This window comes from Chiloscyllium plagiosum, unplaced genomic scaffold (assembly GCF_037043375.1).
Source record: "Chiloscyllium plagiosum isolate Xiang-an unplaced genomic scaffold, Cpla_swu_hap1 HiC_scaffold_36, whole genome shotgun sequence".
NCBI lineage: Eukaryota > Metazoa > Chordata > Chondrichthyes > Orectolobiformes > Hemiscylliidae > Chiloscyllium > Chiloscyllium plagiosum.
Genome location: NW_028270174.1, coordinates 47,148,278 through 47,164,662, shown reverse-complemented (window position 1 = coordinate 47,164,662; position 16,385 = coordinate 47,148,278). Strand labels below are relative to the sequence as shown.

Below are 16,385 nucleotides of genomic sequence, written 5' to 3'. Positions count from 1 at the left end.
TATATATAAACAATAATTGTTGCTAGAATAAATTGTACTAGACAAGCTAATGGGACTAAAGACTAATAAGTCTTCACTGGATGCAATGGCACGCATCATAGGATATTAAATGTCATAACTGCAGAGATCGTGGACACACTGGTAGGAATTTTTCAGGAAACCTAAGCTTCTGGGAAAGTCAGAGGGAACTGGAAAAGTACAGAGTTATTCAAAAAGAGGATACAAAAAGGAACAGGTAGCTATTCTTCAGATTGCCATATATTTGTCTTCAGAAAATGTCAGAGCATATTACAAAGGATGTGATAATAGAGCATTTAGAAGTGCATAATATAATCAAGCAGTCAGGATGGCTTCCTGAATCAGAAATAATGCCAGACAAATTTATTAGAGACATAGAGTCATAGAGATGTACAGCACAGGAACAGACCCTTTGGTCCAACCTGTCCATGCCGACCAGATATCCCAACCCAACCTAGTCCCACCTGCCAGCACCCGGCCCATATCCCTCCAAACCCTTCCTATTTATATACCCATCCAAATGTCTCTTAAATGTTGCAATTGAACCAGCCTCCACCACTCCCTCTGGCAGCTCATTCCATACACACACCAGCCTCTGTATGAAAAAGTTGCCCCTCGTGTCTCATTTATATCTTTCCTCTCTCACGCTAAACCCATGCCCTCTAGTTCTGGACTCACCCACCCACCCCAGGGAAATGACTTTGTCTATTTATCCTATCCATGCCCCTCATGATTTTATAAATCACAATAAGGCCAACCCTCAGTCTCTGCTGCTCCAGGGAAAACAACCCCAACATATTCAATCGCTCCCGATAGCTCAAATCCTCTAACCCTAGTAATCCTCCAATCCTCCTTGTCAATATTTTCTGAATCCTTTCAAGTTTTATAACATCTTTCCGATAGGAAGGAGACCAGAATTGCACGCAATATTCCAACTGTGGCCTAACCAATGTCCTGTACAGCTGCAACATGACCTCCCAACTCCTGAACTCAATACTCTGACCAATAAAGGAAAGCAAACAAATGCCTTCTTCACTATCCTATCTACCTGCAACTCTACTTTTAAGGAACTATGAATCTGCACTCAAAGGTCTCTTTGTTCAGCAACACGCTCCAGGACCTTGCCATTAAGTGTATAAGTCCTGCTGTGATTTGCTTTTCCAAAATGCAGCACTTCACATTTATCTGAATTAAACTCCATCTGCAACTTCTCAGCCCATGGGCCAATCTGATCAAAATCCTGTTATAATCTGAGGTAACCTTCTTCGCTGTCCACCTCCAATTTTGGTGTCATCTGCAAACTTACTAACTGTACCTCTTCTGCTCACATCCAAATCATTTATATAAATGACGAAAAGAGTGGACCCAGTACCGAACCTTGTGGCACTCCACTGGTCACAGGCCTCCAGTGTGAAAAACAACCCTCCACCACCATCCTCTGTCTTCTACCTTTGAGCCAGTTCTGTATCCAAATGGCTAGTTCTCCCTGTATTCCATGAGATTTAACCTTGCTAACCAGTCTCCCATGGGAAACCTTGTTGAACGCTTTACTGAAGTCATATAGATCACATCTACTGCTCTGCCCTCATCAATCTTCTTTGATACTTCTTCAAAAAACTCAATCAAATTTGTGAGACATGATTTCCCACACACAAAGACATGTTGACTATCCCGAATCAGTCAATCCCTAATGAGCCTGAAGAAGGGCTCATGCCCAAAACGTCGATTGTACTGCTCCTTGGATGCTGCCTGATCTGCTGCGCTTTTCCAGCAACACATTTTCAGCTCTTATCCCTAATCAATCCTTGCCTTTCCAAATACATGTACATCCTGTCCCTGAGGACTCCCTCCAACAACTTGCCCACCACCGAGGTCAGGCTCACCGGTCTATAGTTCCCTGGCTTGTCCTTACCACCTTTCTTAAACAGTGGCACCACGTTTGCCAACCTCCAGTCTTCTGGCAACTCACCTGTAACTATCGATGATACAAATATCTCAGCGAGGGGCCCAGCAATCACTTCCCTAGCTTCCCACAGAGTTCTAGGGTATACCTGATCAGGTCCTGGGGATTTATCCACTTTTATGTGTTTCAAAACATCCAGCACGTCCTCCTCTGTTAAATGGATATTTTTCAAGATGTCACCATCTATTTCCCTACATTCTATGTCTTCCATATCCTTCTCCACAGTAAACACTGATGCAAAATACTCGTTTAGTATCTCCCCCATCTCCTGCGGCTCCACACAAAGGCCACCTTGCTGATCTTTGAGGGGCCCTATTCTCTCTCTCATTGCCCTTTTGTCCTTAATATATTTGTAAAAACCCTTTGGATTCTCCTTAACCCTACTTGCCCTCCTGATTTCCATCTTAAGTATACTCTCATTGCCTTTATACTCGTCTAAGGATTCACTTGATTTATCCTGTCTATACCTGACAAATGCTTCTTTCTTTTTCTTAACCAAACCCTCAATTTCTCTAGTCACCCAGCATTTCCTATATCTACCAGCCTTGCCTTTCACCCTGACAGGAATATACTGTCTCTGGACTCTCATTATCTTATTTCTGAAAGCTTCCCATTTTCCGGCTGTCCCTTCACCCTGCAAAATTTGCCACCAATCAGCTTTTGAAAGTTTTTGCCTAATACCATCAAAATTAGCCTTCCTCTAGTTTAGAACTTCAACTTTTAGATTGAGTCTATCTTTTTTCCATCACTATTTTAAAAAAGTGGTGTCACTGGCCCCAAATGTCTCCCCCATTGACACCTCAGTCACCTGCCCTGCCTTATTTCCCAAGAGTAGATCAAGTTTTGCACCTTCTCCAGTAGGTACATCTACATTCTGAATCAAAAGGTTTTCTTGTATACACCTAACAAATTCATCTCCGTCTAAACCCTTAACACTGTGGCATTCTTAACACTATTAGAATTCTTTGAGGAGATAGCAAGCAGAATAGATAAAAGCAGGATATGGAAAGCAGTGAATGGAACATGTTTGGATATCAGAAAGATTTTTGATAAAGATATCGTATGTTGGGCTACTTAATAAGATAAGATTCCCATCGCGTTAGATGTAGTATGTTTGCACGGATTGTGGAATGACTAACTAATGTTCCTCCTTGGGTGGAGGAGGAACATTTCCAGGGCAACAGCCTGAAACCAGAGGAGTGCCACAGGGGGGGGTCCGTGTCTGGGACAATTATTTATAATATATTTTAATGATGACTTGTGCAAGGAAAGTGACCATGTTATCCCAAGTTTGCAGATGACACATGAATATATTGGATAAAGTGGTGAGGATGAAAAAAACAGTCCACAGTATGATCTAGACACATTAACTGAGTGTGCAAAACTTTGACAGATGAGCAAGATGTGAGGTTATGCACTTTGGTAGGAAGAATTGAAGAGCTGAACATTAGTTAATAGGAAAAAAAACTACAGAACAGAGAGATTTGGGGATCCTCATACATAAATTGTGAAAGGCTTGTGTACTTGTTTAACAAGTATGATGGAAGGCAACTCAATGTTTTATTTCAAATGGAATAGAATATTAAAAAATTGGGAAGTCTGCTAAAACTGTACAGGACACTAGTTTGACCACACCTACATTATTCTGAGCAGTCTCAGTCTCCTTATTTAAGGAACAATATTTTGGCATTGAAGGCAGTCCAGAGAAGGTATACTAATTTGATCTTGGTCTGGAATGATATTCCTCTGATGAAAGGATAAGTAGATTGTATACATTGGAGTTTATAAGAATGAGAAAAGACTGTAATGAAACATACAAGATTCTTTGGGGGCTTGACAGGGTAAACCCAGAGAGGCTGTCTCTCTTGTGGGACAGTCCAGGATCTGAAACCATTTAAGAACTCATTCATCAAATATTGAGATACTGAGGAATTTCTTCCTCAGAGGGTAGTGAATCTGTGGAATCCTTTAGTACACAGTACTGCAGAGGTTATGTTATTAAGTATATTCAAGACTGAGATGGACAGAGTTTAGTTAATTATGAAATGATGTGATGTGGAAAAGATAGGGTAGTAAAGTTGAGGAATGTCAGGTCAGGTATTAAGGGATATGGGCCAAAGACAGGCACGTGGAGTTAGGCCACAGATCAGCCATGATCTCGTTGAATGGTACAACCGGCGTGACAGGCTGAATGGACTACTCCTGTTCCTATGTTTTCATGTTCCGATTAGCCATGCTCTCGTAAATGGCAGAGCAGATTCAATGGTCCAAATGGATTAAAACTGCTCCTCCATGTTATATGCTTAACCTATCTGATCTCAATACTTGAGGTGTTAGACAATAGCCTGAAAGGGTGCAACACGAATCACAAGAAGCGATGACATGGCACCATTCCTCCCACATTCTGGATCAGTGGTGCTGGAAGAGCACAGCAATTCAGGCAGCATCCGACAAGCAGCAAAATCAACGTTTCTGGCAAAAGCCCTTCATCAGGAATAAAGGCAGAGAGCCTGAAGCATGGAGAGATGAGCTAGAGAAGGGTGGGGGTGGGGAGAAAGTAGCATAGAGTACAATAGGTGAGTGGGGGAGGAGATGAAGGTGATAGGTCAGGGAGGAGAGGGTGGAGTGGATAGGTGGCAGGCAGGTCGGACAAGTCCGGACAGGTCAAGGGGACAGTGTGGAGCTGGAAGTTTGAAACTAGGATGAGGTGGGGGAAGGGGAAATGAGGAAGCTGTTGAAGTCCACATTGATGCCCTGGGGTTGAAGTGTTCTGAGGCGTAAGATGAGGCATTCTTCCTCCAGGCGTCTGGTGGTGAGGTAGCGGCGGTGAAGGAGGCCCAGGACCTCCATGTCCTCGGCAGAATGGGAGGGGGAGTTGAAATGTTGGGCCACGGGGCGGTTTGGTTGATTTGTGCGGGTGTCTCAGAGATGTTCCCTAAAGCCCTCTGCTAGGAGGCGCCCAGTCTCCCCAATGTAGAGGAGACCGCATCGGGAGCAACGGATACAATAAATGATATTAGTGGATGTGCAGGTAAAACTTTGATGGATGTGGAAAACTCCTTTAGGGCCTTGGATAGAGGTGAGAGAGGAGGTGTGGGCACAGGTTTTACAGTTCCTGCGGTGGCAGGGGAAAGTGCCAGGATGGGAGGGTGGGTCGTAGGGGGGCATGGACCTGACCAGGTAGTCACGGAGGGAGCGGTCTTTGCAGAAGGCGGAAAGGGGTGGGGAGGGAAATATATCCCTGGTGGTGGGGTCTTTTTGGAGGTGGCGGAAATGTCGGCGGATGATTTGGTTTATGCGGAGGTTCGTAGGGTGGAAGGTGAGCACCAGGGACGTTCTGTCCTTGTTACGGTTGGAGGGGTGGGGTCTGAGGGCTGAGGTGCGGGATGTGGACGAGATGCATTGGAGGGCATCTTTAACCACGTGGGAAGGGAAATTGCGGTCTCTAAAGAAGGAGGCCATCTGGTGTGTTCTGTGGTGGAACTGGTCCTCCTGGGAGCAGATCCGGCGGAGGCGGAGGAATTGGGAATACGGGATGGCATTTTTGCAAGAGATAGGGTGGGAAGAGGTGTAATCCAGGTAGCTGTGGGAGGCGGTGGGTTTGTAAAAAATGTCAGTGTCAAGTCGGTCGTCACTAATGGAGATGGAGAGGTCCAGGAAGGGGAGGGAGGTGTCAGAGATGGTCCAGGTAAATTTAAGGTCAGGGTGGAATGTGTTGGTGAAGTTGATGAATTGCTCAACCTCCTCGCGGGAGCATGAGGTGGCGCCAATGCAGTCATCAATGTAGCGGAGGAAGAGGTGGGGAGTGGTGCCGGTGTAATTACGGAAGATCAACTGTTCTACGTGGCCAACAAAGAGACAGGCATAGCTGGGGCCCATACGTGTGCCCATGGCTACCCCTTTGGTCTGGAGGAAGCGGGAGGATTCAAAGGAGAAATTGTTAAAGGTGAGGACCAGTTCAGCCAAATGAATGAGAGTGTCGGTGGAAGGGTACTGTTGGGGACGTCTGGAGGGGAAAAAACGGAGGGCTTGGAGGCCCTGGTCATGGCGGATGGAGGTGTAGAGGGATTGGATATCCATGGTGAAGATGAGGCGTTGGGGGCCAGGGAACCGGAAGTCTTGGAGAAGGTGGAGGGCGTGGGTGGTGTCTCGAACGTATGTGGGGAGTTCCTGGACTAGGGGGATAGGACAGTGTCGAGGTAGGTAGAGATGAGTTCAGTGGGGCAGGAGCATGCTGAGACAATGGGTCAGCCAGGGTGGTCAGGCTTGTGGATCTTGGGAAGGAGGTAGAACCGGGCAGTGCGGGGTTCCCGGACTATGAGGTTGGAAGCTGTGGGTGGGAGATCTCCTGAGGTGATGAGGTTCTGTATGGTCTGGGAGATGATAGTTTGGTGATGGGGGGGTGGGGTCATGGTCGAGGAGGCGGTAGGAAGAGGTGTCCTCGAGTTGGCGTTTGGCTTCAGCGGTGTAGAGGTCAGTGCGCCAGACTACCACTGCGCCCCCTTTATCCACTGGCTTAATGGTGAAGTTGGGATTAGAGCAGAGGGATTGGAGGGCTGCGTGTTGTAAGGGTGAGAGGTTGGACTGGGGAGCGGGGTCGACAGGTTGAGGCGGTTAATGTCACCATTCCTCTCACAGTCCAAAGATGTGCCAGTCAGGTGAATTGGCCATGCTAAATTGCCCATAGTGTTAGGTGCATTAGTCAGAAGGAAATGGGTCTGGATGGGTTACTCTTCGGAGGGTCGGTGTGGACTGGTTGGGCTGAAGGGCCTGTTTCCACACTGTAAGTAATCTAATCTAATCATAGTGCATTAATTGCTAAACCAATAATCCAATGATCCAGATAATGTTCTGGGCTCCCGGTTTTGAATCCTGCTGCAGAAGACAGTGGAATTTGAATTCAATAAAAATCTGGAATTCAAAATCAAATCTGGAATTAAGAGTCCAATGAAAAATCATAGAATCCCCAGAGTGCAGAAAGAGGCCATTTGGCCCACTGAGCATGCACTGACCCACAAAGTGTACCCCACCCAGACCCAGTCACCAACTCTATCCCTGTAACCCCAGATTTACCCTGGCTAATTCACCTAGCCTACACATCCCTGAACACTATGGGCAATTTAGCATGGTCAATTCACCCAACCTGCAGGTGTTTGGACCATGGGAAGAAACCTGAGCACCCAGCAGAAACAGACATAGACACAGGAAGAATGTGCAAATTCCACACACACACACCGGAACCCAAGGCTGGAATCAAACTCAGGACCTGGCACTCTGAGACAGCAGTACTAATCACTGAGCCACCATGCCTTCCATCGGCATGTAAACCATTGCTGTTTGTTGGATAAAAACATTTGATTTATTCATGCCTTTAGGGTGAGGAAACGGCTGTTCCTACCAAGTCTTGCCTACATGTGACTCCAATCAAAACAATGTAGCTTACTCTTAACTGTTCTCTGAGGAATAAATGTTGACTTGACTAGTAATACCAACATCCTGTGGATCAAGTGAGAAGACAAATTCTGAGGAAATGGAGGCCCAAGTGGTTTTCATGGCAAGGTCTTATTTAAAAAAGATTGTAGAATCACCCTGAAACTCTGATCAGGTTAACTGCTCGGCCAGTGGTCAGCAGTGAGAAACTGTTGGTAGGAGGCCACTGTCATGAAACAGTCCACTGCAGTCAATCAGTAGAGCAGATTCTTACTACGATCTGAAGTCCCCACCTGCTTCAAGAAGACCACCATCATCTCGGTACCAAAGAAAACTCATGCATCATGCCTCAATGACTACCAGACAGTTGTTCTGACCTCCATAATTATTGAAATGCTTTAAGAGATTAGTCATGGCTTGTAGCAGCTCTAGCCTGCCAATCTGCCTTGATCCCTTGCAATTCGCCTCCTGTTACAACAGGTCCATGCCAGACGCCATCTCCCTGACCCTATACTCATCACTAGAAAACCTGGATAACAAAGTTACCTAGAAATGGCTTCTAGTTATTGACTGCAATCCACCTTCAACACATAGTTCCAACCAAACTAATCTTCAAACTCTGAGACCTAGGTCTCTGCTCTGTCCACTGCAACTGAATCCACGACTTCCTGACCCACAGATCACAATCAATGAGAATGGGCAACATCACCTCCTCCACGACTATCCTTAACACCTGCGCCCTGAAAGGCTGTGTCCTCAGCCCCTTACTATCTGTACATTCATGACTGTATGCCCAAATTTCATCCTAACTCCATCTACAAGTTCACTGATGACACCACTGTTGCAGACTGGATCTTAAACAATGACAAGACAGAATACAGGAAAGAGGTAGAATGCTTGCTGGCATGGTATAAAGATAACAATCCCTCCCTGAATAGCAGCAAAATGCAAGAGCTGCTCCTTGATTGCAGGAAGCAAGGTGGACGGCATGCCCCTGTCTACATCAATGGTGCTGAGGTGGAGATGATCAAGAGCATCAAATTTCTAGGAGTGATGATGTCTAACAATCTGTCCTGCTCATTCTATGTTGATGTGACAGTCAAGAAAGCACAACAATACCTCTATTTCCTGAGGAGGCTAAGGAAATTAGGCATGCCTGTAAGGATTTTTATAGATGCATCATAGAAAGCACTCTCTCCGGATGCACCATGGCTTGGTATGGCAAGTGCTCTGCCCAGGACCATAATAAACTACAGAGCTGTGAACACAGCTCAGTCCATCACACAAGCCAGCCTTCCATCCATTGTCTCCATCTACACTTCTTGCTGCCTTGGGAAGGAACCAACATCATAAAAGACTCCTCCCACCCCGGTTATAATCTCTTCCAACGTCTTCCATCAGGCAAAAACTTAAACACACGCGCTTGTTCCAAGAACAGCTTGTTCCACACAATTCTTAGGATTTTGAATGGACCTCTCAAATTTTAAATTTAATGTTGATCTTGCTCTTTTGCACCTTCTCTGCAGCAGTAACACTGTATTCCGCACTCTTCTATTATCCTTACGCACTTTGTATCATGCAAAACAAAGCTTTTAACTGTTTGTAGGTACATGTGACAATAATATTTCAAATCACATTTCTCACCTTGTTGGAGGGACAGACTGGCTATCCTTCCTGAATGATAATTATGGGGATACCAGGGAGGTTCAGTATCTCCATGCATCGGGTTTGCTCTGACTGTTTTGCAAAGGAATCAAATGAAGGTAATATTTCCCTTCTGGCCAGTCATCTTTGCTTAATTTGTTACAATTACCAAGCAACAAGTCTTGCATTTGCACGGAGCTGATTACATGCTGCTGATGTTATCATCGAGTTTTCTAAGACAGCCCCATTTGCTATTACATGGGAGCTTTGCAAAAGGCTGCAATCTCCTTCATTACTGCTATGGCAGCCAGAAACACAACAGGATTAAGATGGGACCTTGATTGTTAGGATGTTAATCCCTTGCCTGATCCTTTTTTGCCCATCGGAATAGCATGAGGAGACTGCACAAGGAATTATAATTGTGATATTTCTTTCTCTCTTATAATTGCATTTGGAAAAAATGTAGATTTGAAATGGTTATGCAATTATAAATACAAAATTAGAAATAAAGCAACACACATGTCTCAGTAGCTTTTAAAAATGATTTTGTCTGAGATGGCTTTCAAGTATGCACATGACTATAGTGAATGTAACTAGGTCAGCCAGTTGGACATCATAGAATATGAATTTCCTGATTTGGCCTATTATTCTGGTTCAATCAGGGAGGCCTGGCTGACAGGTGTATCAGAGGTTGTGTTCACTCTGAGAGCTGGCTCAAAAGACAACGGCGCTCCATGTGTGAATAAAGGTGATGGGATACTGGCCTCTGTGGAGTTATTACATTGACAATCAAGGGAGCAATGAAATGGTGGAAGGATAGCTGCTGTTTAACGGAGGCAATTTAACTTGAGAGCATATCAGATATAGTAAATATATAAACGATGATTAATCACTATTAGTCCTGTCAATGCGAAACTGACACTAAGCAAATAATTTTCATATGAAAGAATAATATCGAAATAACTAATCAAGATGTGGAAATACAGTCTCCTTCACATTAGTTACAAGTGGTGCCTGGCAGGAATTAAATGATTATATTTAGATTTATTGTTACATGTATGTAAAAATACAATGAAAAGTGTTTTATTTGTGTGTTATGCGCAACGTGTTGCCATGCTTCTGTGCCATCTTGAAACATTGAATATAAGGCAAGATTTTACTGCAATACAACTCATCTTTTCCCTTTCCTTTTGTTCCTCCTCCTCTTCTCTTGCAGTTGCTGCTTGACATTACTTGGGTCACTGAAACGGGCCTCTGCCATCACCAATCCCGTGACTGCCACATCCGAGCTGGAGGCGTGGGCCATTCCAGCTGGTCCCAGCTCTCTCGATGGCTTTTTCTCCTTTGCCTCTCTCTCTTTCTTTGCCATCAGGGACTGACCCTACTCTGGATTGCTGATAGGGGCATGGCTACTTTGGGACGTCCTTGTCAGTCCATATGGCAGGAGCCTCCTGCTCACTGTGTACATAGAGAACACCTCTCCTCCTCACACTAGCAGAAACTGCGTGATGTAATAATAGTTGGTGAGCACACGTGAAACACATTTGCAAACATTTGATGTAACTTTTTTGAAAAGAATGCTGTAATTACAACTCAAATATTGGTGCCTGAAATAGAACTCAAGCTTCTGTACTGAATTAAAAATCACACAACACCAGATTATAGTCCAACAGTTTAATTGGAAGCAGGGTTAATTTGGAGTGGTGCTCCTTCATTAGGTGGTTATCAGGTATAGTAAATATATAAACGATGATCAATCACTATTAGTCCTGTCAATGCGAAACTGACACTAAGCAAATAATTTTCATACGAAAGAATAATATCGAAATAACTAATCAAGATGTGGAAACACAGTCTCATTCACATTAGTTACAAGTGGTGCCTGGCAGGAATTGAATGATTTTTAAATTAAGTGATTTTTAACTTTGTACACCCCAGTCCAACACCAGCATCTCCAAATCATTTTGTACTGAAGGTCTCTGGATCAACTACGTTCAACGTTTGCAAATCAAATTATTGTAGGAAATCAAAAGCATCATACAGGTAGACTGAACCACGAAGAGCTTGGCCCTGAGATTCCCTGTGGGTTATTCCTGATCTCCATTCTCAATTAAGATACCAGCTGAACCAGCCATTATGGCAAAGACTTCATGTAACTTAGTGCAACTGACTCATTTCTTGCTGTAATGGTGATAGAATAATTTGTGTACTGAATTTTGGTGCTTAAAAAAAGTAATGATTAAATATGTGACCGAACATGCACCAGGGTTTTTCACTAAGAAATTGGAAGCCTTAGAAGCAAAAGTAAAAGAAGGAGAGGTGTTCTCTATCGACACAGTAACAGGCAGCTCTTCAGACATACTCAGCTGAAGCACAATTGACAGAGGTTAATGTCATAGATCACAACCTTCAAGACACTACTATTCGGTCATGTTAATGTTTCCATCCTGGGCTTGCTACAGTGCATCAGCAAAGCCCAACACAAGCTGCAGCAACAGTTTCTCATTCTCCACTAAGGCACTTTGCAGTCCTCAGTATGCAATGGTGAATTCAACAACTTCACAGTATAAATGTTGTTCTCCACCTTGATTAGGCTCCCGACCCTCCAGCCAGTATCTTGTTTGCATGGGGCTGTACTCAGCAAAGGCAACCTGTTTGGGACTAGGTAGTATTTAGTGGCATCCATAACAGTGGGCAACAGCACATGGGCACGAATACGTGAGTGTGTATATGTGAGATTCCAAAAACAATGCCATCATGTAGAACTTAGACGTTAAGTCATATGCAAATGAAGCAATGTATATGCACAGGGAAGTACACTTATGAACTTTTGAAATGGGGTTAAGTGATTAGATTGGATGCAAGATGCTGTGGATTCACTCTGTCCATGATGGCAGGGCCAAAAAGCCTGGAGGAGTAGGTTGTTTGATTAGGAGGACCCAGGAAGGTCTCCCTCTCATGTCTCATCCCTCACGTGCTCCCTTCTGCCACTCCCCTCCACCATCCCCAATCAATACTGGTTCTCTCCCAGGTGTGGACACTGTTCCTGCTCCCATCCTCCCGTCCCCTATTGATCCCCCACACCCACCCCTCCACACCCATCCTGATCTCAAACCTCCCTCCATGCTGTCTCCTCATCTCAGATCGCAGGTCATAATTTTCAAAACATTATGCATGCTCAAGCATGATTAAAAGCAGAGAATTGCATGCATGCCCTAGTGTCAGCAGTTACAGCATTCCAGCTACTCACACTTACTTTGCATCTATATTTCTCCTTTACTACCATCAGCACTCTCTTCATCCCTGGCAACCTCACATCTGTTCCACTTGCTCGTCCACCCACTTTGCCAATAGCATAAAATCTATTATTTTACTGCTCCCTTCAGTTCCAAAGCAAATTAACTGGTCTAGAAACTTTAACTCTGTTTCAGTCTTCACAGATACAGCCAGACCTGCTGTGTTTCTGCAGAACATTCTGTTTTCACTTCAGATCTTTAGAATCTGCAGTGTTTTGCTTTTATCCTATGTGCAGTACAATGATCTCACAGGTATTGTCAACTTAATTTTCAAATGATTACCAATTGCACCACCAGCCTTAACCAGTGCTCAAGTCATCACACTGTTGTCACCCAACATCTCTATCAATCAGGATTCAATCTTTTATACTTGACTTCATCCTCTCACATTTTGCACTGCTGCAGACCTCACACTCAAGACTCACATATGGTGGAGCTATTCACCAATGGCAGCCACATTACTCAAACATACTGCAGGACATTCACTGACACACTTCCATCTTTTTGAGGAAAGCGTGATCAAGAACAGCATCTGGGGAGAAATGGAGAAGGATTAACATGTCTGCATGCTTTAATGTCCATTCACAAGACAGCACTGACAAGACAATAGAACATAGAACATAGAAACGTACAGCACAGAACAGGCCCTTTGGCCCACGATATTGTGCTGAGGTTTAATCCTAATGTTAAATATAATAACTTAACCTACACACCCTTCAATTCACTGCTATCCATGTGCATGTCCGGCAGTCGCTTAAATGACTCTGCTTCCACCACCACAGCTGGCAACGCATTTCATGCATTCACAACTCTCTGTGTAAAGAACCTACCTTTGACGTCTCCTTTATACCTTCCTCCTAATATCTTCAAACTATGACTTCTCGTACCAGTCAATCCTGTCCTGGGGAAAAGTCTCTGGCTATTGACTCTATCTATTCCTCTCATTATCTTGTATACCTCGATCAGGTCTCCTCTCTTCCTCCTTCTCTCCAGAGACAAAAATCCAAGCTTATTCAATCTTTCTTCATAAGGCAAACCATCCAGTCCAAGCAGCATCCTGGTAAACCTTCTTTGCACCCTCTCCAAAGCCTCTGTATCTTTCTGATAGTAGGGCGACCAGAACTGGACACAATATTCCAAGTGTGATCTCATCAGGGACTTGTAGAGCTGTAGCAAAACCTCGTGACTCTTAAACTCAACCCCCCTGCTAATGAAAGTCAAAACACCAAATGCTTTCTTAACAACCCTATCCACTTGGGTGACAACTTTGAGGGATCGATGTACTTGCACACCCAGATCCTTCTGTTCCTCCACACTGCCAAGAATCCTGTCTTTAATCCTATATTCAGCATTTGAGTTTGACCTTCCAAAATGCATCACTTCGCATTTATCCAGGTTGAACTCCATCTGCCATTTCTCAGCCCTGTTCTGTATCTTGTCTATGTCGTGCTGCAGCCTACAGTAGCCCTCGATACTATCGATGACACCTCCAACCTTTGTGTCATCTGCAAATTTACTAACCCACCCCTCAACCTCCTCATCCAAGTCATTTATAAAAACTACAAAGAGCAGAGGCCCTGCGGGACCCCACTCAACACTGACCTCCAGGCAGAATACTTTCCATCTACAACCACTCTCTGCCTGCTGTCAGCCGGCCAATTCTGAATCCAGACAGCCAAATCTCCCTGTATCCCATACTTCCTGACTTTATGAATGAGCCTACCATGTGGAAGCTGGAAATGTGTTGCTGGAAAAGTGCAGCAGGTCAGGCAGCATCCAAGGAGCAGGAGAATCGACGTTTCTTCAGGAAGGGCTATCAAATGTGGAAGCCTATCAAATGCCTTGCTGAAGTCCATATACACCACATCCACTGCTCGACTGTCATTGACCTGTCTTGACACCTCCTCAAAGAACTCAATAAGATTTGTGAGGCATGACCTGCCCCTCACAAAGCCATGCTGACTGCCTTTAATCACACTATGCTTTGCCAAATAGTCATAAAACCTATCCCTCAGAATTCTTTCCAAAGCTTTTCTGACCACAGAGGTAAGACTGACTGGTCTGTAATTGCCAGGGATTTCCCTATTACCCTTCTTGAAAAGAGGAACAACATTCACCTCCTTCCAATCCTCCGGTACGACTCACGTGGAGAGTGAGGAGGCAAAGATCTTGCCAGTGGCTTAGCAACCTCCTTTCTCGCTTCCCGGAGCAGCCTAGATAAATCTGGTCTGGCCGTGGGGACTTATCAATCTTAATGTTTCCCAAAATTTCTAGCACATCAACTTCATCAATCTTGATCTGGTCCAGCTCCTCTAAGTTTTCATTCACAACAAGTTCCCTTTCCTTAGTGAAAACCGAAGCAAAAAACTCATTTTGGGCTTCCCCTATCTGCTCAGACTCCATGCACAAGCTCCCTCCGCTATCCCTGATCAGCCCCACCTTCTCCCTGATCATTCTCTTATTCCTCATGTATGAGTAAAATGCCTTTGGGTTCTCCCTAATCCTTCCCACCAAGCCTTTTTCATGCCCCCTCCTGGCTCTCCTCAGTCCATTTCTGAGCTCCTTTCTAGCAAGCCTGTAATCCTCTAAAGCTGTACTAGATCCTTGCTTCCTCCACCTTACATAAGCTGCCTTCTTCCTTTTGACAAGAAGTTCCTCTGTTCTGCTCATCCAAGGTTCTTTAATCTTACCCCTTCTTACCTGTCTCAGAGGAACTGCTGACCCTTCCTGGAAATGGCACTGCTGAGGTCATGGGTCACTGTTGGAGCATAGAGCATAGAACATAGAAGGATACAGCGCTGTACAGGCCCTTCAGCCCTTGATGTTGCGCCGATCCAAGCCCACCTAACCTACACTAGTCCACTATCCTCCATATGCCTATCCAATGCCCACTTAAATGCACATAATGAGGGAGAGTCCACCACTGCTACTGGCAAGGCATTCCATGACCTCACGACTCGCTGAGTAAAGAACCTACCCCTAACATCTGTCCTATACCTACCCCCCCTTAATTTAAAGCTATGCCCCCTTGTAATAGCTGACTCCATACGTGGAAAAAGATTCTCACTGTCGACCCTATCTGAACCCCTAATCATCTTATACACCTCTATCAAGTCATCCCTAAACCTTCTTTTCTCCAATGAAAACAGCCCCAAGTGCCTCAGCCTTTCTTCATACGATCTTTCTATCATACCAGGCAACATCCTGGTAAAGCATGAAGCAATGGTTCCCAATGCTTCCCCAGCTGGCAGTCTTATAATAATGAAGTTCAGATGATGCAAATAGTGCACTTCTTATTTTTCCTCTTCCTTCACTATAATCTACCCTTGGTCCTTTTTTGTTTTGCTTGAATGTTTTGGGGCAGTGGAGCAGTCAAAAAGCAATGGTCCTCGTACATGTTCTTATGGGGAGGCCAACATTCTTTTATCAGACATCTCACCATGTGGCACTGTCCATTGCTGACACAGACAAAATGCCAATAGGGGTGTAAAGTGCCCATGATTGGCACTTATATGACTCTACTGGTTGCCTGGTAGATTGCTCTGCCTATATGGTTCCTATTTGTAACATGGTGTGACAGAGAGAAGACATTTGAATCTTTTACTATCTTACCAGTCGTTCTGTCTCCCAGCCAGTTCCTGTCAGGCTGGTGATATTTAGACTTCTGTTTCTCTCTGTGAGAAAGTGAGGACTGCAGATGCAGAAGATCAGAGTCGAGAGTGTGGTGCTGGAAAAGTTCAGCGTCCGAGGAGCAGGCAAATCGATGTTTTGGGCATAAGCTCTTCATCAGGAGGAGCTTTCCCGATTTCCTGTGGGCGGCACGGTGGCACAGTGGTTAGCACTGCTGCCTCATAGCGCCAGAGACCGGGGTTCAATTCCCGCCTCAGGCGACTGACTGTGTGGAGTTTGCACGTTCTCCCCGTGTCTGCGTGGGTTTCCTCCGGGTGCTCCGGTTTCCTCCCACAGTCCAAAGATGTGCAGGCTAGGTGAATTGGCCAAGCTAAATTGCCCATAGTGTTGGGTAAGGGGTAAAT

At 44.8% G+C, this 16,385-nt stretch overlaps 1 long non-coding RNA gene across 1 annotated transcript in view; it reads right to left on the bottom strand.

Moving 5' to 3' along the window:
• LOC148139940 (uncharacterized) overlaps positions 1-9,282 on the bottom strand; it is a 101,452-nt gene extending 92,170 nt beyond the window's left edge. The window contains exon 1 of the long non-coding RNA XR_015753243.1: positions 9,056-9,282. This is a non-coding gene — a long non-coding RNA (uncharacterized LOC148139940). The remainder of the gene's footprint in view (positions 1-9,055) is intronic.
• Between the last annotated feature and the right edge of the window lie 7,103 nt (positions 9,283-16,385).